Source organism: Colobus angolensis, unplaced genomic scaffold, assembly GCF_000951035.1.
Source record: "Colobus angolensis palliatus isolate OR3802 unplaced genomic scaffold, Cang.pa_1.0 Scaffold161, whole genome shotgun sequence".
In the NCBI taxonomy this organism is placed as follows: domain Eukaryota; kingdom Metazoa; phylum Chordata; class Mammalia; order Primates; family Cercopithecidae; genus Colobus; species Colobus angolensis.
Genome location: NW_012114722.1, coordinates 7,447,094 through 7,455,486, shown reverse-complemented (window position 1 = coordinate 7,455,486; position 8,393 = coordinate 7,447,094). Strand labels below are relative to the sequence as shown.

At 35.1% G+C, this 8,393-nt stretch overlaps 1 pseudogene across 1 annotated transcript; it reads right to left on the bottom strand.

Moving 5' to 3' along the window:
• Positions 1-6,647: 6,647 nt before the first annotated feature.
• Positions 6,648-7,875, bottom strand: LOC105508425 (annotated as a pseudogene). The gene has a single exon (XR_001001266.1). The product of XR_001001266.1 is annotated as a protein SET-like (transcript).
• Positions 7,876-8,393: the final 518 nt, after the last annotated feature.

Here is an 8,393-nt window from a genome sequence, read left to right as displayed (position 1 = left end):
TTAGGAAGAGAAAGAAATAAAAAAGCATCTAAATGGGTAAAGAATAAGTCAAACTATCTTTCCTGATATTATGATTCTAGACCTAGAAATTACTAAAGACTCCACAGAAAGACAACCAAATCTGAAAAATAATTTCGATAACGTTTCAGAGGACAAAAAAATCACTGTACAAAAATCAGTGGCATTTTTACAGACCAAAATGCTTAGGGTGAGACTCAAATCAAGAACAGAATCCCACTTACAACAGCTACAAAGAAAATGAAATATCTAGGTATACAACTAATCAAGGAAGTGAAAGATCTCTACCAGGAGAACTACAAAACACTGCTGAAAGAAATAAGAGACAACACAAATAAATTAAAAAAAAAATTCTGTGCTCATGGATTGGAAGAATCAATATAATAAAAATGGCCATACTGCCCAAAGCAATTTACAAATTCACTGCTAGTCCTATCAAACTACCAATGCCATTCTTCACAGAATTAGAAAAAAAAAAAAAAAAAAAAAACTATTCTAAACTTTATATGAAACAACAACAAAAAAGAGCCCAAGTAGCCTAAGGAAAAAGAACAAAGCCAGACACATCATACAGAGTTCAAACTATATTATAAGGCTACAGTAAACAAAACACCATGATATTAATATAAAAATAGACACACAGATTAATGGAAAAGAGTAGTAAACTCAGAAGTAAAACCACACATTTACAACTATCTGATCATCAACAAGGCTGACAAAACCAAGCAATGTGGAAACACTACCTATTCAATACATACTGCTGGGATAACTGGCTAGCTATATGCAGAAGAATGAAACTGTATCCTTGCCTTTGATCATATACAAAAATTACTCCAAGATGAATTAATTAAATTTAAGATATCAATCTATAAAAAACTTAGAAGAAAACCTAGGAAATATATTTCTCAACATAGGCCTTGGCAAATAATTTTTGGCTGAGTTCTCAAAAGCTGCAAATATATGCCAAAAATTGGTAAGTGGTACATAATTAAAATCTTCTGCACAGCAAAAGAAACTATTAGTAAACAGACTACCTACACAATGGGGGAAAATATTTGCAAACTACACATCTGAAAAGGTCTAATATCCAGAAACTATAAGGAACTTAAACAATTCAATAGTTTAAAAGACAAATAAAAATATTAAGAAATGGGCAAAGTATAATCATAGACCCTTTTCAAAAGACATACATGCAGCCAACAATTACATATAAAAATACTAATCATTAGAGAAATGTAAATCAAAACCAGTCAGAATGCCTGTTCTTAAAAAATAAAAAATAGCAGATATTGATGAGGTTATGGAAGAAAATAAGTGCTTATACACTGTTGTTGGGAATGCAAATTAGTTCAGCCACTATGGAAAGTAGTTGAGAGCTTTCTTAAATAACTTAGAGCTATTTCTTAAATAACACAGAGCTACCATTTGACCCATCAATAGCATTACTGAATGTATACACAAAGGAAAATAGATCATTATATCAAAAACACATGCACTCATATGGTCATTGCTAGGCTCTTCACAATAGCAAAGATATGCCATCAACCTAGTGCCCATCAATGGTAGGTTAAATGAAAACAATATGGTACATATACACCATAGAATACTATGCAACCATAACAAGAATTAAATCATGTCTTTTGCAGCAACATGAATAAAGCTGGAGGACCTAATTCTAAGTGAACTAACACAAGAACCAAAAATCAAATACTGCATGTTCTCACTTACAAGTGGGAGCTCAGCATTGTGTACACAAGAACATAAACATGGGAATAATAGATACTAGAGACTACTAGTCAGGACAGAATGTGGGGCTTGGGTTGAAAAACTACTCATTAGGTACTAGGCCCAATAACTGGGTGCAATACACCCCTGTAACAAACCTGCACAAATACCCCCTATACCTAAAGTAAAAGTTGAAATTAAAAAAAAAAACAAAAACTGAGGCTAAAAAATCCTTTATATTTTTAAAAAATTAATAGGTAAGCTTGAAAGCAAGAAGACACCATCTTCAGATACCATACATAATCTAACAAGAAACTCATAGCCATTAATTAGAGCAAAGTAATCCTTTATGAAATTCTGAGATAATTGACATAATTCCCAGGATAGTTATTTTTTTGTGGCAAATATCTCATAAATTTCAGGATATTTGGCTTTTCTCGACCCATTCACACTAAATGCCAATAAGATCCAATACTCATTGCAACAAGTAATAATGCATCAACTACAAAAAATTGTATTATGAGGTTAATTAAGCTCAAATTTAAGAGTTCTCCATTACATGAACTCCTCCCAGAGTCCTGTACCTAATTTTGTATTTGTAAATTAGTATTATTCCTTAAAAGGCATTAAGAGTTGTATAAAACTTCAGACCCCCCAGTTCTAGATTTTACCCTGACTCTTAAACATTTTCAAACTCCATCAGGCTAGGGAAGGAGGGACAGATACATTCTCAGTTGAGAAACTGTTTTCAGAAAAATGGATATTTACACACATGTGATAATTGGAACTGAGCCTATAGTCTATTTGTGTGTTGGGTTCCTGAAAGTCATCCTCTCTATATATCCAGAAGTCTGAAAATGATTGTGACATGTGTGACCCTAAATGTGGATAAGGAAGACTCTTTTTCCTGGCCTCAAAATAATGGATTACTAGTGAATTTTTTGTCCTGAAATATGAGTCTAAGGAATTCACCTGCAATAAACCAATATCATTATGTGTTTCAACAATGTATGTTTGAGGGCTAAAATTACCAACTTATGTAAAAATTTTCAGCCAAAAATTAAGACAATAAATCCTATGAGGATGATCTTATTAATAAAAATTACAAAATACCTCCCAAATTTTACCACTACAAGGCAAAGTTAGCATATGTAACAAATAGAAGAATTCACACTGGAGAAAATAAAAATAATAACACAAACTTGAAGATCTTTTAAACTGTCTTTGGGTATAAAATAAAAGTCTTCTTCTTTTTTTAATCAGGCCTATGAAACCAGTTCAGACTAAGAACCTCAAGAATGCTCTAGATTCCAGCTTGAGATGATCTTTTGGTTTGACTGTTGACTCTATTCTATTCTGAGAACAAAATCAACTTCTAGTAGTTTCACATCCTTTAGAAATGTGAAATAAGCTGTTGTTCATTTTCTTATAAACATAGTCATATATGTATATAACAAATTTTGTATACAACGTTGAGATCATCACAAATTACCCAACATTTATTACTGTACCCCAAAGCAGTCATAAACCCTGGTTAACAACACCTATTATAGATAATAATATCTATGTATGGAAGCAACTGTTGAAATCCTTTGGATTTTATGTATAGCAAAAAATTGGGGTTTTGTGAAGAGGCTTGTATCTCAGCCCTTGTTTATTTCTTCTGTGTTGTACTTCCATTTGATACAGATATAATATATCCTGTATATATTATTTAGCTACAGAAAGCATCAAGTAATTTGAGCAAACTCATACTTTTTCATAGGTCATTAAATTTCACAATGCTCTTAATCTATACCCTTTCAGAGGTGGAGAGTAGGAGATCCAAGCTAAAATGTTAAAAGTATATAACAAATAAATATGTTCAGATAAAATGAAAGTTGAAATTTGTATATAGTTGAAATAGTGATAGAAGATAAATAAGATAAGGTCAGGAGTGATGATGGCTTAAAGATGCATGTTAAAATTACGTAGTATATCTTCCATACCAGGATGCAAATGTGACTTAAGCTTTCAAGTAGAAAATGTGAACCCCGAAAATCTGAGACAAGTCTCAGTTAATTTAAAAAGTTTATTTTGCCAGGGTTAAGGATGTGGGCCTGTGACACAGCCTCCTGAGGTCCTGACAGTATATTTCCAAAGTGGTCAGAGCACTGTTGGATTTTACAGATTCTAGGGAGACATGAGATATTGATCAATGTATCCAAGATGAACACTGGTTTGGTCTAGAAAGGGACAACTCAAAGCAAAGGTGGGAAGACTGAAAGCAGGGAGAGGACTTCCAGGTCATAGGTAGGTAAGAGACAAAGAGTTGCATTCTTTTGCATTCTGATTAGCCTCTCCCAGGGAAGGAATCAGATATGCATTTATCTCAGTGAACAGAGGGGTGACTTTGAAAAGCATAGGAGGCAGGTTGGCCCTAAGCTGTTTCCAGCTTGACTTTTCCCCTTTCACAAAAATGTAAAGCATTATTTTCTGATATTGCTTAATCTAAGAATATATTTAAAAGCATATAAATCTGGGATTAGAAAACACTTTCTTTAAATAGTGAATAGTTTAAATATTGTGAGCCATATGGTCTCAAACTCATATTCTTTGCTTTTTTTTTTTGTTTTCTGTTTGTTTTATATTAGTTTGTTTTATAGCCTTTAAAAGCTGTAAAAGCCTTTCTTACCTCCCGGGCCATACAAAAACAGATCCATAAGTTTGCCAACCTCTGATATGGAAAATTTGATGGACTAAGCATTCTTCAAACAATTTTGCATAGATATTGCCTCTTTCTACTCAAATTTGCTAAGACAGCAATGCTAAATTTCAGGTCGTGCTTACTAGTAAGTACCTGATTTATAACCCTTCTTATTTACCAGTTAATTATGAAAGCTATATTATTTCCCAGCAAGTCAAGTTAGGGAGAGGATTGCTATTGTCTTGAACAAGTTTAGAAACGTGACTGCTATTTTTGTTTTCTTCAGAGCAGATGTCAATATGAGATTAGATATTCAAGACATATGTTTAAAGTAATGTTTATGGAAGATAAACAGAAAAAGCAGAGATAATCTTCATACAGTAATATTGAAACCTGTGAAAGAACAAACCATAGGGAGGTGGATTGAATATGAAAAGTTCCAGACTGCAGCACAGCTTTGAAAAAGATTTGGTCAGGCCATAAAATAGTGCTCTGTCCCGCAGAGAATGCTCATACTCTGTTATTGACTGAGGTATTCCAGAAGAAATGTGGACTCAACACAAGGCAGAAATATATCTAGAGGAGCAGTGGCTAGAATTTTCAGCCAACTATACTTCCCAGAGCAAAAGATCTGAGTGACACATTTCCCTATCTGTCTATACTGACAAAAACAAACAAACAACAAAAAAACACACACACACAATTTTTTGAAGAATGGCAAATTTGTCAAATAATTATACATAAAAAAGCATCAGTAATTTTAAAAGAGAATTATTTCAGCCTTTTTTACATTTTATTTTTTAAGTGGAAGTTTTTTCTTTTTTTTCAACTCTTTATGTTGCTTTATTGGAGCAAGATTGCTGATCGGTATACAGTGATGTATTTACCAAACAGAGACCTGTGCAGTAATTACATACTATCCATCTAGATAGGTTGTTACACTTTTGCCTATTGATGGAATAGCTACATTTATCAAGTTTTATACATCAAAAAGCTTTTGAATTTCACCAGACTGTCCATTAATTCACCTCTGAAAAAGTGGCATTTAATTTCAGCAACTATATTTTACAGCTTTAAAAAGCTTATGCATTAGGGCGCTTCTCTGCACAATGGCACTGAGCAGACAGAGCCGAGTCCCTTATCCCACCCAGATTCACAGTAACGTTTGAGAGCTTTATACCAGAGAGCAGGGACAGGTACTGCTAACCATCACAGACTTCTTACTCTGAGAGCCTATCTTCTTGGCCACATTTTATATAGCCAATGAAGACACGCCAGCAACTGTCCCATGTATAACTTTGCATTAGAGCACCAGGTCTGTTGGATGGTAGTGGCAGGCACTATTACTTTGTATCCAGGTAAAAGGCCAGTTTTAAAAACTGCCACTTGGAGATAAAAGTCAAGGGCACAATATACCCAGAAAAGTATTGAGCAATCTGGTATCCCAAATGATGTGAACATTTTCAGAAACCAATGGTAAATTGAACCCATGTTTCCCAGCTATGGAGATATTAATACATTGATTCAAATCCCGTTACTCAATCCACATAGCCCCGAGGTCATCCTGCAAAGTGCATATCAAAAAATAAGAAGTTAGGGTGACAAAGTTTGACAGTGATGTTTTACAAGTCAAACTTGGAAGGTCATAGTAAGCATACCTATGCTAAGAGAAAAGCATCAAATCCTTTGTGTACACATTCAGTTTTATTGTAACAAAGCAACTTGTACACTTTTAACATTTAAAACTGAGCATCATGTTTCCTTTCCAGTGAAACAAAAAGAAAATTTAAAAATAAACAGGAACAAAATTACAATAGAGAATCTCAATTCCAAATAAGATCCTACAGGTTCTGCTGATTCTCCCATTGAGTGGCAGAGCTCAAGTCATCATTAGGAGAGAATTTATTTTTAAAAGTGTCATCTTAAACTGCAAGGATGTCTGTCAAATATCACAATTAAACATGCCAGAGGAGAAGCCATGTTGTCAAAATGCCCACTTAACCCACCCGAACATCTCAAACCCACCCTTTGCTGACCGTCTATAACCCCATTTTTTAAAGTTTTTTTTTTCTTTTTTTTAAACAAGAGAAAGTAGACAGATACAAGTTGGTAAATGCTAACTGTCCATATTCACATAGAGACATGCTGTACTCTCTGAGCCCAATATACAGAGAAAGGAGGAAAAAAGCTAGAATTCTATGCACTACTACACAGGGGCTTAGCACCCTCCAGCTTCCAGCAGAGCGAAGGGAGCAGGTTCTTCTTTTATCCCACAGAGCTCGGTGGTGTTGATTCCATACAGTTTTTGTTGAGACAGGAAGGGATAAAAATGAACTTCAAACAGAAAGGGGTAGAGACTCTTTTCCCATTGTATTCTGCTCAAGGTATTTCCCCCAAAATAAGTTGAGAACCATGGAGTAGAGAAAACAGACCTCAAGAACAAGGCGACTGAGCACAAGAGGAAAAAAAAAAAAGACTGCAACTTGCTCCCAGGGACTGGAGAAAATTTTAAAAAAGGAAGGCTGGAATTCATCAGTGTTCTATTAGTCATCTTCTCTTCATCCTCCTCTCCTTCCTCCCCTTCATCATCATCTTCATCTTCTTCACCTTCATCCTCATCCCCTTCTTCATCAATATCTTCTAATCCTTCCTCCTCTTAATCATCATCATCATCATCTTCTTCTCCTTCTCCTTCTTCATCATCCATAACAGGAACCAAGTAGTAGTGTAATGGGTTTGACCAAATATCATCTTCGATGACCTCTCCTAACTCATCAGCACCTGCATCAGAATGATCAGTAAACCAGGTAAAGAAGCTCTCTGGTTCCTCATGCTGCCTCTTCCTGCTGGCTTTATTCTGCGTTTGACTTAACATTTCATCAAATCCTTTCCAGATTTCCATTTGATTTCGGTGGACTTTGAAGATGGATCACCACTCTCATTCAGATGAAATTCTTTGGCGAGAACTTTATTTTCAAAGTAAGGATTTTCATCAAAATAAAAATCTATTCTGTAACCTGATTTAATATCTTCAAATTCTGTCACTTCAACTCTGGTCAAATAATGCAGTGCCTCTTCGTCTTCCTCCCCAAACAGTGCAGACACTTGTGGATGGTTGACAAATGTTGTTACCCAAAAATTTGGGATTTTGGCGATCAATTCTGACCTCTTCTGAAAAAATGGTTGGTGGAGTTTGTTATATTTCTGTTCTACTTTCAAAATCTCCTCACTGGCTTGTTCATTAAGTCTGTCTATTTCATTTTGTACTTCATCAATGTGTTCCATGGCTTCTTGCTGTTCTTTTTCTTCCTTCTTCGGCAGCCTACAGAGGCCGGTGTCTCCTCCAGTCCCAGAGCAGGCGGTGGTCTTGGTTTCTTCTTTTGAGGCAGGAGTGGAGACTGCCGTTTAGGGGCCATGTTGTTAGGGAAGTCCTAGAACCAGACCATGAGTCTCCTCGCCCGTCCGGAAGCAGGCTGAATACTGGAAGATTTTTATTATTTTATTTTTATAGCTTTTTTATTTTTAATTTTTATGAGTATATAATGGGTGTATATATTTATGGGGCATATAAAATGTTTTGATGCAATATGAAATAACCACTTCAAAGAGAATGGGGTATCCATTTCCCCAAGCATTTATCCTTTGAGTTACAAACAATCCAATTACACTCGTGAAGTTATTGAAAAATGTACAATTAAGTTATTGTTGATTTTAGTCACCCTGTTGTACTATCAAATAGTAGGTCTTATTCATTCATTTGACAATAGAATTGAATTGCTAGTTGTGGATTTTTGCTTCTATATGATTGGGTTTTATTTATTTATTTATTTATTTATTTTGAGATGGAGTCTCACTCTGTCACCCAGACTGGAGTGCAGTGGCGGGATCTCGGCTCACTGCAACCTCCACCTCCCAGGTTCAAACAATTCTCCTGCCTCAGCTTCCCAAGTAGCTGGGACTACAG